Source organism: Cibotium barometz, chromosome 22 (assembly GCF_041138505.1).
Source record: "Cibotium barometz isolate CiBa-2024 chromosome 22, ASM4113850v1, whole genome shotgun sequence".
In the NCBI taxonomy this organism is placed as follows: Eukaryota; Viridiplantae; Streptophyta; class Polypodiopsida; order Cyatheales; family Cibotiaceae; genus Cibotium; species Cibotium barometz.
The window spans coordinates 44,331,122-44,356,526 of record NC_141067.1 but is presented as its reverse complement, the minus strand read 5'-3'; positions in this window follow the sequence as shown (position 1 = coordinate 44,356,526).

Here is a 25,405-nt window from a genome sequence, read left to right as displayed (position 1 = left end):
TCTATTCACCTCACATTCTCATCACCTCTATTCACATCACATCCATCCATCCATTCTCATCTATTCATAGAATTTAAACATATATTTTAAGAGAATTCTAATTTTGATATAAAAATTCTTTATGCATCTAATTATGCATAAAAATTAACTTTAATGAGAATAACACTTTTGAAATAAAAATAAATCCTTTATGCATCTTTCTATGCATAAAATCAATTTTAATGAGAATAACACTTTTGAAATAAAAATAATTTCTTTATGCATCTTTCTATGCATAAATTCAATTTTAATGAGAATAATACTTTTGAAATAAAAATAAATCTTTTATGCATCTTTCTATGCATAAAATCAATTTTAATGAGAATAACACTTTTGAAATAAAAATAATCCTTTATGCATCTTTGTACCCATAAAATCAATTTAATGAGAATAACACTTTTGAAATAAAAATATCTCCTTTATGCATCTTTCTATGCACAAAATCAATTTTAATGAGAATAACACTTTTGAAATAAAAATAATTCCTTTATGCATCTTTCTATGCATAAAATCAATTTTAATGAGAATAACAGTTTTGAAAATAAAAATAATTCCTCTATGCATCTTTCTATGCATAAAAATTTAATTCCATTATGCATCTTTCTATGCATAGAAATTAAATTCAATGAAAATAACACTTTTAAAATAAAACAATTTCCATTATGCATCTTTCTATGCATAGAAATTAAATTCAATGAAAACAACACTTTTATAGTAAAAATTTTCATTATGCATCTTTCTATGCATAGAAATTAAATTCAATGAAAATAACACTTTTAAAATAAAACAATTTTCATTATGCATCTTTCTATGCATAGAAATTAATTTTAATAATTAATATGAGTGATATCCATGCATATTCATGGGTGAATATCCATGCATATTCATAGGTGAATATGTACATAGAGTAAATTAGAATATTTCTTTTAGAATGCACAAACGATGGGAATTACTCTTTTGGAATAATATAAAAATAAACTTTCTTTTCCATAAAATTCTAAATTTTTTTACCATAACCTCCTTTGTATGGCTGACCATTTCTCATTTTTAACATTCTATTTTCAATTTGAATTAATCCTAATTAGATGTAAAGGACTCTAATCGATACAATTTTCAATTTCCAAGAGAGTAAATAATAAGAAAAGTTTAATTAATCTTTTTGTTAAACATTCTAGGATAAAGAAAGGCTGAGTTGTAAAGAAGAGAAGGGGGAGGCCTTTTCATCAAGGCATAGCATTAGAATTTGCTTTAATCAACTATAAAACAAGAAAATCAAGAAAACCATAGATTTGAAATTGAAAAGTATGTAAATTTTAGCTTACATAGAGTTGTGAGCTTTCCTTTGGCTTGAGGGATTGAGGGTTCTACTCTTGTTTGAAGCAAGAGTAGCCACCAATTACTTTGGAGAGAATTAAGCCAAAAACAATTGAATTATCAATGTAATTGGCTCTGGGTAGGAGTAGAGTAACAGTGCATAAACACCATTAACCTTTTACAAAGGGAAAGGCTTTTATTTATAGAAAAAAGTGAGCCTCTAACCAAGCAAACTGATTCTAGAATTTTCCAGATCAATTTGGTCAATTTTTGACCATTTTTGGGTCAGTTTAGCTTACTTTTTGGATCTAGTTGAAACATGAGAGAGGAGAGATGAAAATATCTCATTATTTTTTAGTTTAAAACTCCTCCACACATGTGAAATAGGCACCTCCTTCATGAGGGGAGATCCCCACACTGAGGTGTCAAAAATGCATCATTTCTTCTAAATATCTCTTCTTTTTTAACTAATAAACCTTGTCCTTAGTCAACTCTTCATCTTATGTGAGCATTTACTCATTTTTGGGGGTTTTTCTTTTATTCTTCAATTTATCTCCTCCCTACATTTGGATTAATCTTATTGGTCCATAGGAACCTTAATTAGACCATAATCCAAAAATTTCTAAAAATTTGGACCGTTAGGCTAAGGTCCTTTTTACCTATTTTCAATTAATTCCAATTGCAAATTGGAAAGTTCTTTTTGAATTTCTGTTTTAGGGGAAACCATTTTAGACACTAGGAGGATTTTTATATCCAAAAATATCTCAATTTTGAATTACCTCCCTTTAGACATTTTTCTCTCTAGGCCAAAACAGGATCTTTCTTTTATTTGAGAGAGAGGAATAATTATAAGATCAGAAGGAGAGGTACTTACACCTGCACACCTCAAAAGATGGAGGGAGGAATCTTACATCCTACTCCACTTAAAAAACATGAGATGTCCTCATCTCGCAAACTAGAGGACAACTCTTTCCCTTAAGATCCAACTGACTATGGGGTTCGTTATAGTATGGTGAACCCAATAGAATTTTAGGATAAAAGATCCCTTATATAGAACTCATAATCAGATATCACTTCCTTCAGATCATATCATTTATATCCTTACACAATTATGGTCCATTAGATCAAAATTTCCTATTAACAGTCCTCCATGGGAATTTTCAATTATATGGATTTTTAATTTGACATCCCTTAACTTGATCCACTGGGTCAAGTGTTCAAAGTAGCAAACTGTCAGCACAATCCATTAATCTCATAGTGATTTGCTGAAATCATTAATGTCATTCTAGTTACGAACATCATCACAGGGACTCGTCCCATTCATCCTCATTGTGGTTTTGCTCAGCTTATTACATTTCAACCAAAATTCAGGATTCATCGTTTTTCAATCAGAATCCAAATCAACTCATCAGTTCTCAACCAGAATTTAAAAATCATATCAACCACATTCGAATTCATCATCTAGATAGCATTTATGCTTATAATTTCAAGTCTTAGATTTACTCGTATATACTGCTAGTAAAGAACTGTAATTATACCCTCGGTATATACGGGTAATCACGGTCCTTAAAACTATAAGGTAAATACCATCATGTCTAGGCCTCAAGCAAGTAAGGGATTCCATGCAATTGTGGTACTTCCATCTGAAGACCCAATTACTAATTTATGAATTTCAGTCTAAATAACAATTTGTATGAATTTTATCACACAATTACAACCTTTTACTGTTACTTCATAAATGTTTTGACATTTTTGGCTTCTCAGTTGATCCACATTAGCCAAATTTGCTCTGATACAAGCTGAAAGATCCCTATCCCCACTGCGCAACGAATTCAGAGGTGCTAGCAGTGGAAGTAGCACTTCTTGCGTGGGGCAGGGTCCCTCTTTTGGGGCCTTGCCCATGGATATCTAGACAAGAGACTAATCCCTCGGTTATTCCAAAACCAAACACGGAAAAACTTCCCTCGCCCGGAAAGCACGAGCGATTCCTCCAGGATATGTTTACTCTAACGTAGTAAAAAGCCTTACCTAACTGAACTGATCTGACCGAGCCCGTAAGTATCATAGTCAGACTTGCACTTGGATCATAGAGACCAACGCTTTTTTCCTTATTGCTGAGAGACACAGCCGTTGATTCTTTTCCATAGAACAATTTTTATTCGGGATTTACTTCATCTATCGTTCCAGAATTGAGTCTCAATTTAGGGATCCATCAGTCCAGCCCCATGGGTTAACCAACCACCCAACCACTGTAGTGATGGGATCCAATTAAGAATTTGGTTAGGTTTTGTCCCGGGTACGAGGGAATAGAGTTTCCAGGCCCCTAGCTGGATATTCATGCAAACTTAAAACTAGTCACACCACTTACAGAATAGAGTAACAGTGCATAAACACCATTAAGCTTTTACAAAGGGGGAGGCTTCTATTTATAGGAAAAAGTAAGCCTCTAACCAAGCAAACTGATTCTAGAATTTTCTAGATCGGTTTGATCAATTTTTGACCATTTTTGGGTCATTTCAGCTTACTTTTTGGATCTAGTTTTGAAATAGGAGAGAGGAGAGATAAAAATATCTCATTTTGATCAAAAATTGGGGTTAATGATGAGAAAAAGGTGCCTACTTCATGAGGGGAGATCCCCACACTACTGAGGTGTCAAAATTCAGTTTTTTAATTCTTTTCTTTGGTCCTTAGTCACCACTCTTCATCTTATGTGAGCATTTACTCTTTTTTTTGGGGGGGATTCTTTTATTCTTCATTTTTCTCCTCCCTACATTTGGATTAATCTTATTGGTCCATAGGAACCTTAATTGGACCATAATCTACAAATTTCTAAAAATCTGGACCCTTAGGCTAAGGTCCTTTATACCTATTTTTAATTAATTCTAATTGCACATTGGAAAGTTCTTTTTGAATTTCTATTTCAGGGGAAATCGTTTTAGACACTAGGATTATTTTTATATCCAAAAATATCTCAATTTTGAATTACCTCCCTCTAGACATTTTCTCTCTCCAGGCCAAAACAGGGTAAAATAGGATCTTTCTTTTATTTCCAGAGAGGGGAATAATTATAAGATGAGAAGGGGAGGTTCTTACACTTACACACCTCAAAAGTTGGAGGGAGAATCTTACACTCAATGCGTGGCAGCCCCACTCTCCTCTCTTAACGTGTGGCAGTCCCTCTCTCCTCTCGCAACGCGTAGCAACCCCCGTCTCTTGCCCCTCTCTCAATGCGTGGTAGCCCCCCTCTCCTCCCTCAACTTGGCCCTCTCTCCTCCCTCAATGCGACCTCATGGGGTGGGGTATAAGGAATATAAGGAGCATTGATCAAGGAGTGATGGATTAAAGGAGCAAGGAGCAAGGAGTTGATTTAATCATTCAAATTCTTGAGGTTCTTGTGATTAATCTAAATGGCATAATAATTACTAAATATTAAGAAATTCTGTGCATAGTTAATACAATGCATCACATCTTATTTGAAAGAATGGATGTCTTGGATCAATAAATTAATCATGATTAAAGACTAATTTAAGCACTATTCTTAATCATGGTTGCATATTAATAAATAAATAATGTATATTAATTACTAATTATATTTGAAATTTAAATTAAAAAAAGAAAGAATATGGTTGAAAAAGATTATGTTGAATTTTTCAAGGCAACATCTTTCAAGCGTCTGACTTTCAATCCAAAATGTCTCCCCAAACTCGTTTGCAATCGAAGGGGTCACCGAAAATCAAGATGAGATCACACTATCGCAAGACATGGGCATATCACAAGTGGCCACATCAAGCGAGGTAAAGATCATCTCTCAAATTGTAGTTGACTCTAGGGATTGGTCCTTCAACGCCTGCGTCGATAATTGTATGGCTAGTAGTAATGCCACGATTGTTGAAGAAGAGGAGAATGTGAAGGGAGTTTTGGCCAAGTGGTTGATTGACACATCTCCATGAATTGGGTGGAGGACCACTTGGTCAATAATCATAATCACCTTCCTAGAGTGCCACTTTGTCGCTTCCTTGTAAACCCAATGATCTGTACGAACAAGGATTCCATGGAGGGGTTAATCAAAAGTATAGAGGGGAGAGAACATACAAATCGACAATGGCGGCATTCATTGTCTCTGAGGCATTCCCTGGCAAAGCACCCGTTTCATTTGACCGTTGAAGTGTAGCTGGTCTCATGACCTATCATTGTCAGGTAAGTTTGACATGATATTAGAGGAGACGGAAGGACGGCAACACATGGTTGGGAAGATGTTTGTTGTTTGGGATGGCAACCATCGACTCAAAGATTGGCAAGAATGGTAAAAAACCAATCGAGTTGAAAGAGAGAAGATTCCCACAGTGAATTGCATAGTGGTCCGATTCCTTGAGGAGGAGGAGGCAGAGTTCTTGATGGTGATGTGCATGATCAACAAGTAAGTGGATTGTACATTATTTTTCTATGTATCAAATGAACAAACATTGTATATGTCATGATTTACCTTGTTTTATATGCATGCACAATTTCCATGGTCACTACCATTCATGTGCCAAACACAACGGCACATGATATACTTATGATGCAGTGTGTGGGTCTTGTCAATCCACAATCCTTGTTGTCAAAGTTCAATGACGCTGGATCAAGCATGGGCCAAGAAAGCTATTACTCATTAGGGACCTACTAGTAGATCGAAGTCATTGAAGCTTCCCATGGCACTCCTGTCACAATTAGTTTTCAAGGTGTGTGCACGCTTCTTTCTTAAACCACGATAAAGCCATGCTTTGATTTCAAAATATGTTTCTTAAACATAAATGCATTGCAGTCAAAGTTTGATGCCACGTACCAAGCCAAGATCAGTGGCTTGCCTGAGAGCAAGGGAGTAGAGAATATTGGCTAAATGTAGAAATGTTTGACAAGAACTACAGAGATGCCCTCAAGGAGATGGAGGCACTATTTACTAAGAGGGGACATGAGTGGCACAAATTGCCAACCCCGACTATGGAAAAGAGTTTTTCAAAAAAATGATCTCGTACCAGGGCTTAGGTGAAACGGCTAGCAAATTCACTATTCCCAAGCTAGCAAAGATTGCTCGAGCACATATTTCAAATGGAGAGTAAGATCTCTAACTCTTTTGACATATTATTACTATTTAATTATGTAGGTAAAAACATAACGCTCATTCACAATGCAGGAAATGTAGCTCCTTGACATATTGGGCTGGTGGCAAGTTTGCTATGACGGACACCCAGATTTTGCCATGTGATAGAGCGTTATTCGTGTGAATTCATTGCCACATATACTGGTTCCAACTGACCAAGTACATGCTACAATTGTACGCAAAGTTGGAGACGAGCTCACCCGCTGGCCGGCATGCATGAGAGAGCCATAGTGGACTCTGGAGTAAGTATCATGGCCTTGAAATATTACAAGAAGACTCACATAGTATGTAGTAGAACACCTCTTTTATTTTTTCACCTTTCATGGTGGAGAAGTTATTATTCTTATTATATTGGTTTCTTAGACTTATTTTTATTTCAAAAATGTTATTTTCATTAAAATTGATTTTATGCATAGAAAGATGCATAAAGGATTTATTTTTATTTCAAAAGTGTTATTTTCATTAAAATTAATTTTTATGCATAGAAAGAAGCATAAAGGATTTATTTTTATTTCAAAAGTGTTATTTCCATTAAAATTGATTTTATGCAGAGAAAGATGCATAAAGGATTTATTTTTATTTCAAAAGTGTTATTTTCATTAAAACTGATTTTATGCATAGAAAGATGCATAAAGGATTTATTTTTATTTCAAAAGTGTTATTTTCATTAAAATTGATTTTTTTGCATAGAAAGATGCATAAAGGATTTATTTTTATTTCAAAAGTGTTATTTTCATTAAAATTGATTTTTCTGCATAGAAAGATGCATAAAAGATTTATTTTTATTTCAAAAGTGTTATTTTCCTTAAAATTGAATTTATGCATAAATAGATGCATAAAAGGATTTTTATAAAAGTGTTATTCCCATTGAAGTTGATTTTTATGCATAAAGAGATGCGTAAAGAATCTTTATATCAAAATTAGAATTCTCTTAAATTCTATGAAATAAATGAGATGTGATGTGAATGAATTGGATGGATGGATGTGATGTGAATAGAGGTGATGAGATGTGAGGTGAATAGATGTGATGAGATGTGATGTGAATCAGATAGATGTGAATGAATTGGATGGATGTATGTGATGTGAATAGAGGTGATGAGATGTGAGGTGAATAGATGTGATGAGATGTGATGTGAATCAGATAGATGTGAATGAATTGGATGGATGTATGTGATGTGAATAGAGGTGATGAGATGTGAGGTGAATAGATGTGATGAGATGTGATGTGAATCAGATAGATGTGAATGAATGGATCATGAGATGTGGTCTTGTGAACTAGATGTAAATGAATAATATGGGATGTGAGTGGATGTATGTGAAGAATGGATGTGAATGAGTATGTGAAAGAATGGATGTGGATATGTATATGAAAGAATGGATGTGGATGTATGTGAAAGAATGGATGTGGATGTGTATGTGAAAGAATGAATGTAGATGTGTATGTGTATGTGAAAGAATGTGATGTGATGTAAAGAGATGTGATGTGACATGTGTGAAAGAATGGATGTAGATGTGTATGTGTATGTGTATGTGAAAGAATGGATGTAGATGTGTATGTGTATGTGAAAGAATGTGATGTGATGTAAAGAGATGTGATGTGACATGAATATATGTGGATGTGAAGTGATAGATATGAATGTATGAATAGATGTGGGTAGTGTGACATGAAAAATTGATATCTTTCATTTTCAATTTTGTGCATATTTTGATGGTTTCTCAATGGTACTAAGGTGGAAGCTTGTCCAAGAAGATTGTGGTGCCCACAATGGAATAACGGCATGGTGATGCGGCGGCTTGGCGGCTACCCTGATAACAACATTCTATCTTCAAATATAATGATTTTACTTGATTTAGGATGCACACATTGTAAATGCCACAAGTATGCTTGATAAATACTTTGGTATGGTGGATAGGCTAGTGATGTGGAAAATAAAAGTGGGCCTTCATGCTCACATGGATTTAATTGTATTATTAATATGGTATTCACCATAAGGCTACAAGTTGGGGAGTGTGGAAGGCATGTGGAGTGTGTGTAGGTGCATAATTGGGAAAGATTCTTCTAGAATGCCTACATGGAAGAGGAGAATTCCGCCATGTGTAAGTGGGATCTCCACCTACATGCCACTTAGACTTGGCTATTATCTCATCACTCTCTCAAAGTCAAAAAGTCTTCAATTTAATAATCAATAGAAGACTTAGCCTAAGAGGACAATTGATGGTGACATCTATCCTTATGTCACTGAAGGACTGAAGATTTTTATGTTGTAATTTGTAAAACAATAGAAGAGAGGGTGATTCTCCACCTATAAAAGGAGCCCTCCTCTCCCTTTCAAATAAAGGAATGAGCCTCCTCAATTGAGCATTTTGTGTCATTGCCATTCTCTTATCTTCCAAACCCCTATTCAAACACTCTCTTTACATGTGAATGTCTCATTTAGCATTAGCTCCTCATGCTTAACCCAATTTTGGACCTCTTTGATGATTCATGATAAGTGGGATAAGGAGTTATTATCTTGGTGGGCCTGTGACTTCTCAAGGTAGCCCTTGCCTTATTGCCGCCCTCCTTTGGAGGTACCAATGGTTTTAGCAGTAATGAGCATGTGGAAAGACTTTGGGGACCATAGATAAATCTTTACGATTGTCTATTGAGCAATGTTAACCCTTACCCTCTAGCTTGAATCATGAAGGAGGTGAGAAGCAAGAGGCTATGTGAAAATTGAGGTTTCATGCAAAGAGAGGGAAGTGATGTTTTTGTGGTCCAATACCCAAATTTCAACCGGTAATTACTCATCACTCGGGTATTGTTTTCTAAAATTGATCATATGGCTAGGAAGCTCTTTATATGCTCTTTCCACTCATGTAACTAATTTCTTAATCCCTTACTTCATTGATGATTATAATCTCTCCCAAAGTTGCTATTTTTTAAGGCAAATTTTGGCAGTTTTATAGTCTTGTAGTAAAATGCTCATAACTTTTCGCTCGATTGCCCGTTTTTGAAAGTTTTTATATAGGCACGAAGCTCTCTTCAAGCTCTACGCACATGTAATCCTCTTTTGCACAGTCTATATGGATTTAAAACTGCAATTCTCTGTGTATCTTTGTTTTTATAGACTTTTGGCCATTATTTCTTCTTAATCATGATTAATTCCTCCTGGTCTCTTATCAAAAGGCAAACCCCATGTGTCTTATCCTCTTGTAAGTGATTGCTATATTCTTTTGCTTTAATATGTTCCGTCCAAATCACCCAATTTGAACGGATGAACCTTACCAACATTCCCCGTATGTTTCCGTTCACATAATCCTGAGTCGGAAGATTTTCTTCCAACAAAGAATTGCCCTCTTGTTTGGAGCTGCCAGACTGGCAGAAATTCTTGCTTCTCCTGAGCCTTTCATCTTTCCTTCCATGAATTATGATCTCACCTTTGATGTGTATATCTTTATCTTAACCTAGGGAGAGAAAGGGAGGTGAGGAGGCTGTGAGGTTTCATACAAGTGTGTTTTGGTTCTAAGAAGTGACCGAAGTCCAAACCCCAACTTCGTGTCACAGTAGTCATACAGGTGAACGATTGGATGGATGTGGATGAATGAGATGGATGTGGATAAATGAGATGGATGTGTATGAATGAGATATAATGTGGATAGATGTGATTAGATGTCATGTGGATAGAATGTATGTGATGGGATGGTGATGAGAATGAATGTGATGGATATGAATGAATGTGATGTGAATAAATGAGATGTGATGTCATGTGAATTGAGATGAGATGTGAATGAATGTGATGTGATGAGATGTGGAGATGGGTAGATACGAGTGGATGAGATCTAATGAGGATAAATGAGGAAAGATGTGATGAGATGAAAATAATGTGATTGGATGAGAATGGGAATACATATGAAATGGATGTGATTTAAATAATGTGGATTGATGAGGAACAATATGGAAAGACTAGAGTTCATTATAGAAACTGTATTTATGACCTATTTTGAAATGACTATTTTATGTCAAGATTGCTGGGAAAGCATTTTGACCATCTTGTGAATGAGATCGTGGAGACCTAATCTAATAAAGTTGCAACAGTTGACAAAGAGTCAATGTAGGACGTCTTGCGTAGCAAAGTCGACCAAGCTCTTGACTAGCCTCGGTTCGATTAAAATGGTGAGCTTACGGTATGGTGGATGAGGGACCAAGGAAGCGGCCTATGAGTGAAGTGCTAGGTCACCTGCAAAGGATCCTAGAGGGTGCTGACCATACGGTGCTCGGGCTTTGGGTCGATGAAGATACCCACACGTGCGTCGTGGAAGATATTAGAACAAGGAGTAAGAGTTGTTTTCTGAATTCGGGCATGGATCTGGTTGATTGACCTTGCTGGTCCTCAATGGATGAGTCCATGGCTCTTTTATATGGATTCGTTTGGTTGATCTTGCTGACCTTCAACGGAGATTCCATTTTGATATGTGAATATATTGCTGTGTATTATGAGCTAGGAACCATTAAAAAGGCCTCTAAGTGGACATGCGTTCTGGTTGCCAATGATGCCATAGGTACACCGATGAAGGAATGATTGGAAATAAGGATTCAACCAGAGATTTTGAGGGTTATGATTAGTGATACAATGATTTCATCAAATGATTGTTTTAAAGACAGCTGAATCTAGGAAAAAGGCAATTTCATATTGGGTGTGTAAGTGGTGTGACTAGTTTTAAGTTTGCATGAATATCCGGCTAGGGGGCCTGGGAACTCTTTTCCCTGGTACCCGGGACAAAACCTAACCAAATTCCTAATTGGATCCCATCACTATAGTGGTTGGGCGGCTAACCCACGGGACTGGTGGATGGGGTTAGACTGGTGGACTGATGGATCCCTAACATGAGACTCAATTCTGTTATGGTACGATAGATGAAGTAAATCCCGGATAAAAATTGTTCTATGGAAAATAATCAATGGCTGTGCCTCTCAATGAGGAAAAAAGCATTGGTCTCTATGATCCAAGTGCAATCTTTTCCCTGATCTGACTATGGGACTTACAGGTTTAGTCAGATCAGTTCAATAAGTTAAGGCTTTTGACTATGTTAGAGTAAAAATATCCTGGAGGAATCCTCCCTGTGCTTTTCGAGCGAGGGAAGTTTTTCCAAGTTCGGTTTTGGAAGAATCGAGGGATTAGTCTCTTATCTGGATATCCGTACGGGCGAGGCCCCGAAGTGAGAGACCTTGTCCCGCGCAAGAAGTGCTACTTTCACTGCTAGTACCCCTGAATTCGTTGCGCGGGGGAGACAGGGATCTTTCACTAAGAGCTTTTAGCATCAACTCCCCAAAAGGAAAAACCCCACATCTGCACTTGTGTGGAGAAGGAAGCAAATTCAGCAGCGTGAGGTTGAGAATGACTCAAACAACAACAATACCCACAATAAATACTGAATTGAACAATATGTGTGAAGGAAAAATCAATACACAACCAGACACCGCAACAAAAATATTTAATTGGGTGGAAGGAACACCAAAAATCTCCCAATTAGAATTCAAAAGATTTCATCAAAATATGCCTTGAAGTACTAGAGAAAACCCTTGGTTTCCATGGTAAAATTAAGAGAAAAAGAAAAGCAATGCATCATCATGTGCATGCAAGTGTGTTTGAGCACAAAAATTTGATTTTTTAAACTTCATGTGTGAAACAACAGAAAAATACTTCACGCCGTGAAGTACCCAAAATGTTTCACGACGTGGACTATTTTTAGTGTTTCACGCCGTGAAGAACCCCAAACTGTTTCACAATGTGAACCGTTTTTAGTGTTTTGCACCGTGAAAAAGTGCAAAGAAGTTCATGCCGTGAAATGGTAAAAACTATAGAACCAATCACAAAATGACACTTGGATTGATCATTTAATGTAGCCGCCGTGTCTGACGGCTATGCTATAAAATCAATTTTCATCACTTTCATGGTGATTTTGCGTTCTCTTTAATCGATTCCTTGCACGCTTTTGACTCCTTGCTCCCGACATCGCCTTCCCGACCTCTCAAGGTGGGAGCTATACCTTTCCTTTCCTTCTTTTTATTCTTTGTTTTTTGTTGTTGTTTCTTTTGAATGTATGCAAATGTAAAAACGTAAGATATCAACCTTCCAAGAAAAATCTGCATGAATACATAAGGTGTTAAAAATGAAAACTCTAGCGTCATTGTCACGCAAAATTTGTAAAGTTTGCAACTTCACGAGAGACCTTCACATCCCCGAACTTCACGAGACCTTCATGTCCCCGAACTTCATGAGAGACCTTCATGTCCCCGAACTTCATGGGATACCTTCACATCCTTGAACTTCACAGGAGAACTTCACGAGAGAACTTCACGTCCCAAAACTTCACATCCCCAAGTCTGCAACTTCACGGGAGACCTTCACGTCCTCGCATCACATTCACGTCTACTGCTTCACGAAGAAACCTTTCATGCCTTCAAATTCACACATTCTACTATATGGGAAGCCCTCACAAACCTTTCCCTAACATACTAACACTAATTTACCCCCAAAAAAACAGGGGTGGCTTCCACCAGTCATTCCACTGACAATATATGGTTGTACAAATGTCTATGTCAGAACCTGAGTCCCGGGAGCAACCACCTCCAACACAAGCTAGAAGTGCCACAGGGTCCTAGAGTGCCAACAAGATGAGGAGCAACTTCTTGGGCCCTTATGCTCAGTCCTTCCCAGGGAACTCTCATCAGAAGATAGGTCACTACACCACATGGGAAAATCACTCTGTAGTGCCACAGCAAGGAGTGCCTCCATCTATTGGAAGATGCGAAAGTAAAGGATAAGCTGGAAAAAGCGAGCCTTGGCAGAATGGCTATAGTGCTACTCAGAGGGATCGACATAGACCTCTACGCATAATATCTCTGTACATATGACAAGTGTGAGGCAGCTCAGAAACACAAGAAGGCCACTATAGCTCGCCGACTCACCACCTTCAGAACACTCACAAGCACAAGGGGCACCACCAGCTTCTCTAGCTGGAAAAAAAAATTTCTCAAAACACCACACAGAAATACCTCAAAAACCTTGTATTCCACAAGATAATGAAAACCCGCACACTTATCCTTAAATAATGCAAAAAGAAGATCCCTTTTTACAAATCAGCTGGCTCCACTCGGCTTGCCTCTCTGAAAGACCCTCTGTCTCCGCCTGCAGCTACCCTTCTCAACTGACCATCAGCAACTCATCCAAGGCCTCAACGGTGGCCTACCAGCCACCTCTGTGCACACCAAAGGAAAAAAACCCGGCCACTGTTCTTTACCTGCTGTCTGACCTTCCAGTCGGCCACCTTCGTATCTCACCAGGTTCTGCAGCTTGACTTTTCGAAGCGGCCACTTCTTTATTCTCTGGTTCCGCCGTATCACCAGCCAGCAACTACATGGCAGGCTCACCCATACACGTCTCCGCCTGCAGCACCCTAGCAGCAGTCTCTTCGCCTCTTCACCAGTTTGTACAGGCAGCTCAGCTTCCTCCAGTCGCCCACCTCACTTTTTGGCGACCTCCCAGCAAGAGCACCTCACTTCCTTTTCTCTTGGCCGCTCTCCCTAACTTTTTCACCGGCCTGTCCCGCTACCCCAGTCACCTTTAAGGCCTTCACGTCGGCATCTGGGTAGCTCCCCTTTGCGCAAACCAGCAGCTGTGCTTCTCTACGCCAAGCGGTCAGCACCTTCACTCACTTGGTGCGGTGAGCGTGGACTATACTTGCCCCAGTCACCTTCGCCATGATGGCTTCACCAGCCTGCTCGCCAGCCCTTTGACGCCTTCTGTCTATGACCAGGGCGCCTCCCCCGTCGCCAACCAGCAGCTCCACACGAGCCCGTTGCTTTTGAACGCCAGCAGCTCATACAGCATCACCTCTTCACGGCGACGAACCTCATAGCTCCCAGTCACCTGCGTTGTTGCGCCCAAGAGTCCTCCTCCTCTATGCGATGGCCACACACGTCTCTTTTCCTTTCTCAGACTCCTCAACCTCCTCTGCACCTACTACAGGAACCTTCGACTCTTTTTCCACCCTCACCGCCAGGCTCTAAGCAACTGTCTTCGTGCCTCGCACCAGCTACCAGGCAATCCCCAGCACCACAATGTAGCACCTCTTCTTCTACCTCGCCTCTCGTGTCTGCACTCTCCAGGCGCCTCTTTTTTTCTACCTCGCCTCTCTTCTGGCTTTTTCCTTCAAGGCGGCTATCTCCCCTTCTCGTATCTTCGCCACCCGATGGTGCGCTGGCAACCACAATAAGCTCCACATGGCCTATATTCAAATTAGCCACATAATATATATTTTTATTTATTTATTTCCAAAGCCTCACTAATGGCTATCATCACAGCCTTAATACCTTGCTTTCCCTTGATATACGGCGCCCATAACCTTTCCTAAACAAGAGCTGCCCACAGCTTTAAATCCTCGGCCTCATCATTATAAAGACGGCCATTCCAAACCTGAAAGATTCTCAAAACTCAAGCATAAAAGCAATTCATATTTTGCTGGCATCCCTTGTAAATTTCAATAATTACAGTCTAAATTGAGCTCTCTCCACATAAACCAGCATATCTACATTATTTCCACCAGCAGAGGCTCATCAAAACCCATCATTAACATCCTCATGCTCTTCCACCTCTTATTTACACACATCCCGGACACCTTCTTGACGACTAAAAAACTCATACAAATAAAAACTCCAAGTCTCCACCAGCAGCTGTTCCGAAGAAAAATGCATTCACTAACTCACTCCAAAGCCATTCCGTCTGTACACTTGCTAGGGCATTCAGGGCAAAGTTTTATTGCACACCACGCATCCCATATGTACGCGGACTCAAAATATCTTTACAGAAAAATGCCTGACATACTTTGCCCAACCCCCAGCTTGCTGAATCATTCATGATCAGTAGTAAAAAGCATTTCAAGACCTAAATCCATATCCATAAACTGCCCTTCATCTAAGATCACATCCTCAGACACTACATCCTGTACAATCACCATCAAACGTGCATAATACTTCTTTAGCCTGTATCCATGTACCCTGGAAGCATGTAAAGTCCCATCTAAGTCTGCCAATTGATAGGTGCCATTTGCAAATCCTTGCATCACCAAGAAAGGTCCTTCCCACTTAATTTGGAACTTCTTATGAAAGGCATTATCCAGCCTGCTGTTATAACGTAATACCAAATCATCCTTCATAATTCCTTTGCTTTTAATCTTCTTGTTGAACTTCTCCAGCGTCCTTGCCTGCATATCTTCATAATGCTTCAAAGCATTATCCCTGTTCAGCTGTGCTTCTTGTAAATATAACAGTCGCTCTTTAAGGGCATCTTTAGGTTCTTCCAAAAGCTTTTCCAACATTTTAACAGCTGGTATCTCCACCTCAATAGGCAATAAGGCTTCTTTCCCATAAACAAGATGAAATGGAGTGAAACCTGTACCAGTTTTAATTGCTGTCCTGTATGCCCACAAGGCAGCAGGCAACTCCAGATTCCAATTCTTGCCTTGTTGCTCTGTCACCTTAGATAAAATCTTGATCAATTCACCATTGAAGCGCTCATTCAGGCCATTACACTGTGGATAGTAAGGTGTGGTAAAACTACGACTGATCTTCATCTTTGTACACAAATAATCCATAAGCTCTGCTCTGAAACCTGGACCCTGATCAGAAAGCAATTCCAATGGCACACCAAACTTACAGCAGATATCCTGATATACAAACTTTGCCACCTCCTTCGCAGTAATTTGTTTCACTGCCTTTGCTTTTGCCCATCTAGAAAGGTAATCAACTGCAGTCAAGATGTAACACTTCCCTCGGCTAGTAATAGGCAATGGTCCCACAGCATCAATTCCCCATTTTTCAAAAACATCATAAGCAAGAATTGTCTTCCTCATCTCAGGCTTTAATATCCGTCTACTGTGAGCTTGGCATTGTTTGCATGACCTGCACCAATGATTAACATCCTTATGTACACTTGGCCATACATAACCTTCCTCCAATACCTTATGCAAGGTAATCTTTGAGGCAAAATGTCCACCGCATACTCCCTCATGATTTTCCTTAAGAATTTTGTAGATTTCTTCCTTCCAAGGTACCTGTCACATTATCAAATCAATTCCCTTCAAATACAAAGCATCACCAACCATCACATACCTTGCAGCTTTCCTGTGATGAAACCATATTTTTTTTTATCTATCAATACCATTAGGAATCATCCCTGTTAACAAAAACTCCTCAACATCCTGTAAATTCTCCCTGCCACAATAAAATGATGCATGATCTTTTAGAACAAAAACTTCACCAATCATTCCCTGGGCTGCTTCATGAGCCTCCTCATTATGGCCTCGATCCACATGCTTAAGACTCCAAGCTTCAAATTCCTTCAGCAGACCCTTAATCTTGAAATACATTTCCTTGAGTAACATATTCTTTGACTTCCAAACTCCCAATACCTGTTTTACCACAAGCAATGCATCTCCTCGAGAATGCGAATCCTGTGTACACCATGCTTCAAGCATATTTGCAATCCAACTTCCAAAGTCAGATACTCCGCTTCATTGTTGCTATGTGCATCCACTTTAACACCCTTTTTAAAAACAAGGCAACCCTGTGGATCATAAAGCACCAAACCTCCTGAGGCTGCATCATGGCTTTTCCTGTAAGAACCATCAAAATATAATAAGTGTGCATTCACCAGCTCAACCGCATCCTCAACTGGCTTCTTGATGGTCTCCTCCTTTATAAGAAGAGGACTTTCCTTATATGTCAGTAGATCAGTTAAGGTAGCCCTGGTACTCTCTTCCACCAAGAATGAGAAAGTAAATTCCTGCAACTCAATCACCCACTTCATCATAGCCTTAGATAAATTTGTGCCATTTATCAACTGAGGCAAAAAAGTGTAGCTCATCAAAAACACAAAGGGGCGAGGCAGTAAGTAATGGCGGAACCGCCTACATGCATAAAGTACACTAACCATAACAAGTTCCACCTCTGATAGCAACCTTTCTCTGCCAAGTTTTACCCTGCTAGCATAGTAGACTGGTTGCATATAATGTGATTCTTTCCCCTTTTGTAACAACATAGCTCCAATAGCATCTTCACCTACTGAAGGATTGACATAAAATACCTGTTCCCAATTAGGTGCCTGCATTAGCACCCAACACCTCTTTCACTTTCTGGAAGACTACCTCACACTCCTCCATCCAATGCAAAGGATCATGCTTTGCTGCTTGCTGCAAAGGATATAACAACTATAAAGATAGAGAGATGAATCGAGCCATATACTTCACCTTTTGCACAAAAGTAGCTAGTTGCCTTGTATTCTTTGGTGTAGGAAGAAGAACAAGAGACTTGACTTTATCAGGATCTGGATCAATACCATTCTCTGAAATAACATGGCCCAAGAGCTTCACCCTCGGTTGAGCTAAAAAACACTTTTTTGGATTTAATTGACCACCACACTCATCATAACGCTGAAAAACTGTAGCCAGCTTATCACAATGCTCTTGCCTGGAGCTGTATATACAAAAATCATCAATAAAATCCTTAACAAACTTGTTTAAAAAAGGAGATAATACCCAATTTGCCCTTCTCTGATAGTAGGCTGGTCCATTCATCAATCCAAAAGGAAGAACTTTGTAGCAGAAACACCCCCACGGTGTAATGAAAGTTGTCTTGCGCTGATCTTCTTCTACAATCTTTAACTGGAAATAACCTGAATACCCATCACAAACACTATACCTTTCATATCCAGCTACAGTATCCAAGATCTCATCCGAAAAAGGTAGGGGGTAAGAATCCTTCTTTGTAGCAGCATTCAAAGGCTTGAAATCCACACATATACGTCACCTGCCATCTTTCTTTGGACTCACCACTGTAGGACTTACCCACTCAGCTGTATCCACTGGTGTAATGAAACCTGCACTCAACAACTTATCAACTGCCTCTCTCAGGGCCTGCATTTGTTCTCGTCCCATCCTGCGAAGCTTTTGCCTAACTGTTTTTACACCTTCTTTCAATTCAATCCTCAAATCTGGCCCTTTAAATCCTCGAATCTCCCTATAAGAAGTGATGAACAATTCTGGAAAATAAGACAGCATATTAACATATCTAACCTTTTCTCCATTCGAGAGATCCGGACTCAGCATTCTTTCAATCAACTCCTGCTTCTTCTTCACTTCTATCTTTGGCTGCAGTAATTCCTCAATCACTTCATACGACCCCATAGTATCCTCTCCCTCAGCACCCACTTTTTGCACTTCTTTATCTTCATTACCTCCTTGCTCTGATATTAGAAAAGCCACATCTGCCTCTTCTCCACTAGAAGCAGTAGTCGATGAATCCATCTCTGATTCAGAAGTAGTGGTGGTAGTTTCCTCTTCACTTGAATCCTGTGGCCTCTCCCACACATCATTTAAAGATCTCCTACTATGCATCTCAAAAGATTTTTTATTACCCTGCTTATTATGCAAAGAAATGGTCCCATACCTCCAGTCCTGTACTGCACCCACCACTCGCAACCAGGGTCGTCCAAGAATGATTGGAAAAGCACCCAAACCCGCAGGCATCACATGAAAATCTACAGTAGCTTTGACATTAAAAGCTTCAATTTCCAATTCCTTTATCATACCAAGACATTTTACCTTTTGATGATTAGCCATCCTGATTCGAAAACCAGAAACCCCAGACACCCTCAAGCCTGACTACTCCACACATGATTGGGTAATCACACAGATTTGAGCTCCTCCATCTATATAGACCTGACCAAGGCTCCTACCTTTACTCCACACCTCCACAATAGGACAAATATCTGGAAGCTCTTCTAAAGACAGTACTTTGACTGACCTCTTCTCTGACTCCTTTTCCATTGGATTCACAAGTCTCTTCCATTGCCTTCTCAATTTTGGCACCATCTCCACCAACTGCCCAAAAGTGATGTTGGCTTTCCTGTTCACCAAATCAGATTTCAAGTCATAGCTGGTTTGCCCATCCCCCAATGGGAAGTCTGACACCTGGAACCTTCTACGAGGCTTCCGATTCCTTTTGGCTTTCACATCTTCTCCTTCCTACTGCTTCCCCTTCTTACGGCTGGGTCAAGTCACCCCTTTTCCTTCTCTTTCATCCGTTGTGCGCTTGCCAACAGGCATCACATCCCCTTCTTCTCTGACTTGAACATTCTCCAGAGTAACAACATTCATGACCTTTGCCTTCCCCTTCTCTTCAGCTGTGGTTCCACTGGGACCTGCTTGATCCCTGATATCAATACCATAATCATTTGACCTGTCAGGTAACTGTGAAGGTAGTGGGTACATATCACCACCCATTCGTTGAGGCTTATCACAATCTGTACTCAGATGACCAAGCTCACCATAGTTCCAGCATGTAGGGATGAAACGATGGCCCCTACCGCGTCCACGTCCATACCCTGCTTGTCCATCTCCCCCTTCATGATTATTGCCACGGCCCCTACCACGTCCACCACCTGTACTTCCCATTAAATTTAAGCTCAAATTCTTCATAAGATCAACCATCTATTTCATATCCTGTCGCAATCCCTCATCAGAACCTGCAGGAACCATAGGTACTCCTTCACTAGCTTGTGGTACCATTTGCATAGCTTGGGCTTCAGCGGGCTTCATCCTCTCAATCACTGCATTCATGGGTGTAGCCTCCACTCTACGAATCTCCGGCTGTGCTACAACTGGAATCATCCCCAGCTGATTCATCCGCTGCAGCTTCCAATCTTTTGACTTAGCAATTTCTACCACATCCTCAAAAGACCTGGGCTTCTTCAATTCCACTTTCCAGCGAATACTCCTCTTAAGCCCGGCTACAAACTTGTTTTTCTTCATCATGTCTGGCGGTACCTGGTCTTCCCCTAAAGCCCTGCATAGAGTCTCCCATAGCAAAGAAAATTTCTTCATATAATCATCTAATGATTCAAACTCACCTTGTGTCAGAGCTTGCACCTCATGCCAAACCTTGTCGGGGTCTTCTACCTTCTTGAACCTGTTGCTAAGTGCTGTCTTTAGTCCATTCTCAGTCATATCAAGATGTGGAACAGCAACCCTCAATGACTCCTCATAAGTTCTGTACCAGGTCCTTGCATCCCCTTTCAAACAGATGCTCAGTAGCCGCAACACCTGTACCGACTCATTAATATGGTTGCTTATGCATGCAACCTCCATTCTTTCCAAGAAGTCTGCCACATCCTCATTAGGGCTACCATAAAACTCTGGATAAGACATCATTTTACCCCCAAACTTCACCTTAGATCCCAAGAAAGCACCTTCCCTGAACTCTCAACTTCTAGGGCACACACCCTGATAACTGAAGGAAATACCAGAGCAATCCTCAGTGGGGGCACCAGAAAGATGTGAGGCAGCTCAGAAACACAAGAAGGCCACTATAGCTCGCCGACTCACCACCTTCAGAACACTCACAAGCACAAGGGGCACCACCAGCTTCTCTAGCTGGAAAGAAAAATTTCTCAAAACACCACACAGAAATACCTCAAAAACCCTGTATTCCACAAGATAATGAAAACCCGCACACTTATCCTTAAATAATGCAAAAAGAAGATCCCTTTTTACAAATCAGCTGGCTCCACTCGGCTTGCCTCTCTGAAAGACCCTTTGTCTCCGCCTGCAGCTACCCTTCTCAACTGACCACCAGCAACTCATCCAAGGCCTCAACGGTGGCCTACCAGCCACCTCTGTGCACACCAAAGGAAAAAAACCCGGCCACTGTTCTTTACCTGCTGTCTAACCTTCCAGTCGGCCACCTTCGTATCTCACCAGGTTCTGCAGCTTGACTTTTCGAAGCGGCCACTTCTTTATTCTCTAGTTCCGCCGTATCACCAGCCAGCAACAACTACATGGCAGGCTCACCCATACACGTCTCTGCCTGCAGCACCCTAGCAGCAGTCTCTTCGCCTCTTCACCAGTTTGTACAGGCAGCTCAGCTTCCTCCAGTCGCCCACCTCACTTTTTGGCGACCTCCCAGCAAGAGCACCTCGCTTCCTTTTCTCTTGGCCGCTCTCCCTAACTTTTTCACCGGCCTGTCCCGTTGCCCCAGTCACCTTTAAGGCCTTCACGTCGGCGTCTGGGCGGCTCCCCTTTGCGCACACCAGCAGCTGCGCTTCTCTACGCCAAGCGGTCAGCACCTTCACTCACTTGGTGCGGTGAGCGTGGACTATACTTGCCCCAGTCACCTTCGCCATGATGGCTTCACCAGCCTGTCGCCAGCCCTTTGACGCCTTCTGTCTATGACCAGGGCGCCTCCCCCGTCGCCAACCAGTAGCTCCACACGAGCCCATTGCCTTTGAACGCCAGCAGCTCATACAGCATCACCTCTTCAGGGCGACGAACCTCACAGCTCCCAGTCACCTGCATTGTTGCGCCCAAGAGTCCTCCTCCTCTACGCGATGGCCATACACGTCTCTTTTCCTTTCTCAGACTCCTCAACCTCCTCTGCACCTACAGGAACCTTCGACTCTTTTTCCACCCTCACCGCCAGGCTCTAAGCAACTGTCTTCGCGCCTCGCACCAGCTACCAGGCAATCCCCAGCACCACAATGCAGCACCTCTTCTACCTCACCTCTCGTGTCTGCACTCTCCAGGCGCCTCTTTTTTTCTACCTCGCCTCTCTTATGGCTTTTTCCTTCAAGGCGGCTATCTCCCCTTCTCGTATCTTCGCCACCCAATGGTGCGCTGGCAACCACAATAAGCTCCACATGGCCTATATTCAAATTAGCCACATAATATATATTTTTATTTATTTATTTCCAAAGCCTCACTAATGGCTATCATCACAGCCTTAATACCTTGCTTTCCCTTTATATATGGCGCCCATAACCTTTCCTAAACAAGAGCTGCCCACAGCTTTAAATCCTCGGCCTCATCATTATAAAGATGGCCATTCCAAACCTGAAAGATTCTCAAAACTCAAGCATAAAAGCAATTCATATTTTGCTGGCATCCCTTGTAAATTTCAATAATTACAGTCTGAATTGAGCTCTCTCCACATAAACCAGCATATCTAGATTATTTCCACCAGAGGCTCATCAAAACCCATCATTAACATCCTCATGCTCTTCCACCTCTTATTTACACACATCCCAGACACCTTCTTGACGACTAAAAAACTCATACAAATAAAAACTCCAAGTCTCCAGCAGCTATTCCGAAGAAAAATGCATTCACTAACTCACTCCAAAGCCATTCCGTCTGTACACTTGCCAGGGCATTCAGGGCAAAGTTTTATTGCACACCACGCATCCCATATGTACACGGACTCAAAATATTTTTACAGAAAAATGCCTGACAAAAAGCAGACAAAGAGAGGAAAAATTACAAAGGTAGATGGTAACTTGGAAGAGCTGCTCATAACAGAAGACCTCATCAGAGACGCTTTATAGCTCCCCCGACAGTCAAGGCCCACAGACACAGAATAGATACAATGCCCATCAAGGAGATGCTAAAGAGAGATTCTTATAACTCCAATGGGGTAGAGTACGAGAGCATCAAGGATGATGAAGCCACGGAGAAAGCTTGCAGGGCAATGTCGTTGATGATGCAAATCAAACCAGTTCACAGGTATAACAGGGTCAGCCTTAACAGGATTGCCAAAGCTCATGAAGAGAAGCAGGACGATTGGGCCTTTTTTATGCACAAAGAAATGGAAAATTATCTCAAGGCACATCAGTCCAAGGTCAACAACCCATACCTGTTAACACAAATACTTAACCATGTGGCATAGCAGCCAATGATTGTTGAAAGATGAACCAGAGGAAAACCTATCGCTAGCCTTAATCCCCAGTCAACCTACTGACTCTACTATAAGGGAGATGAAGGACAAGTAGTGTTAATGGAGACAGAACAGCTCATAAAGTCAATCAAGAAAGATCAAAGAAGAAGATTGACAAAAGGATGAGAGGGCTACTAGTGGATGAAGGGGCTACTAGTGGATGAAGGGAGATGAAGGACAAGTAGTGTTAATGGAGACAGAACAGCTCATAAAGTCAATCAAGAAAGATCGAAGAAGAAGATTGACAAAAGGATGAGAGGGCTACTAGTGGATGTCACCACACAATCTCAGCAATTGGAAGCAGTTGTGGCATCAAAGATCAAGACATACCAAGAGGCTCTCTAAGAAAAACTACAAAGACCTACTATGCAGGAACACCACCAACAGCTCTCCCGTCCAACGAGCCCTCCACAATTAATAATCAAAGACCTCTCCCCACTTAAGGATCCACAACTAGTGGAGATACACATAGAGGAAGCTAGAGAACAAACACAGAAAGATCATACCTTGGAAGGACCAGCACACGAGGAGGCATCAGTTGCACAACAAGAATTAGAGAAGCCAAAAGAATCTAGTAAGAGGCCTCACTCCCGAGAGACATCCCCATGCCAGCAAACAAAGAAGATTGGATCAAGATGAGCCACTGCCGCATCTTGGTTCTTTCAAGGAGATGGATTCTCAATAATTCCTCAAGGATACCTTGGAAGGCCTCAACACACTCCTCCATGATACCCTTACAAAAATAAGTGCGGCCACTAGTACCAACTGGGAGCAGGAATAGAAGGTATGGCGTTGCCATTTGTTGACAACACACATGCTGCACGATAGGAACGCCAGCCTATGGAAACAGCTAGAAGAGGCCAATGCACAAACACAAAGTGTGAAAGATACTTTGGCGACAGCAGAGGAAACTCATAAAGAAGTAATCATAAAGAGTTTACAGGCTGTAGAAGTACAGGAAACAAGATACAGTGCATTGGAGAGCAATAACTTGGTTTTAAGTCAAACCATTGTACAAAAAATCAATGAGAATGCTGACTTGAATGCAAGACTGGAGCAAGCAAAGGAGATACAAAAGGAGAGAGCTCACACATAGAGCCTAACAACTAGGCATGCCAAGGAAATGCAAGAGTACCAGGAGAGCGCAAAGCGTACTGAGGATATGCTTCGACAACAAATAGAGCTCCTCATCACAGTCAACCTCAAAGAAGAACAAGAAAGAGTACAAGGACTGCATTAGGAACGAGAGTAGGTTAACAAAGCGCATGCAAAAAAACTCAAGGCTTCACAATGAAATAATCATCACTAACCAAACAGTGGCGCAAAAAAGCTAAGAAACAATATCACAACTAGAAAACCAATTACATGATGCACAAAGATTGGCAACACAATAGGTATTTCAAATTACTTAATCCAATCAAAGAGAAGCTATTGCTAGAAGAGCACAATAAGTGGTAACAAGAAGATTTGAAGCGCTGAATGTTGAATGGATGATCAGAGAAACAACCATTTCTACAGAGCTCAGCAACGCTGATATTCGCATGCAAGGATTGGCCTGCCAACTAGCCACACAGGAAAGGAATCAAAGGCCAAAGCCCATAGATGACTTACGTACCCTCCTTGAGCGTGCCTCGAAATTGGGACAATTGCTAATAACTCGTTAGGCCCCTTCTCAAACTCTTACCTTGTTTTTGTCTACACTAACACTCTCGTTACTTCAATATGACATTAACTTAGCTGAAGATATAGGTTTAGGAGAATTAACCCTTATTAAACAAAATATCGAGCGAGATGCTGACCCAACCATCATTATGGGAATTTTGAGGGGGGATCTGTTATTAACTAATCCACAAGATATCTTCTTTTATCCTTTGCATCCAATAGTCCTCAACCTCCGTAGTTGGTGTTGTGTCTTAGAAAATTCAGAAATTCTAGACAACAGGGTCAACAAACTCGGCCTACTTGTTCCAGATGACATACCAGCAACACCAACCAACTACGAGGTTGTGGCTAATACTTATCAATGGATCACAGGTGGTTAGAAGTATATAATACCCACCAACATTTAAATCTTTGTGGGTCTACCTTATATCACCCAGTGGGCA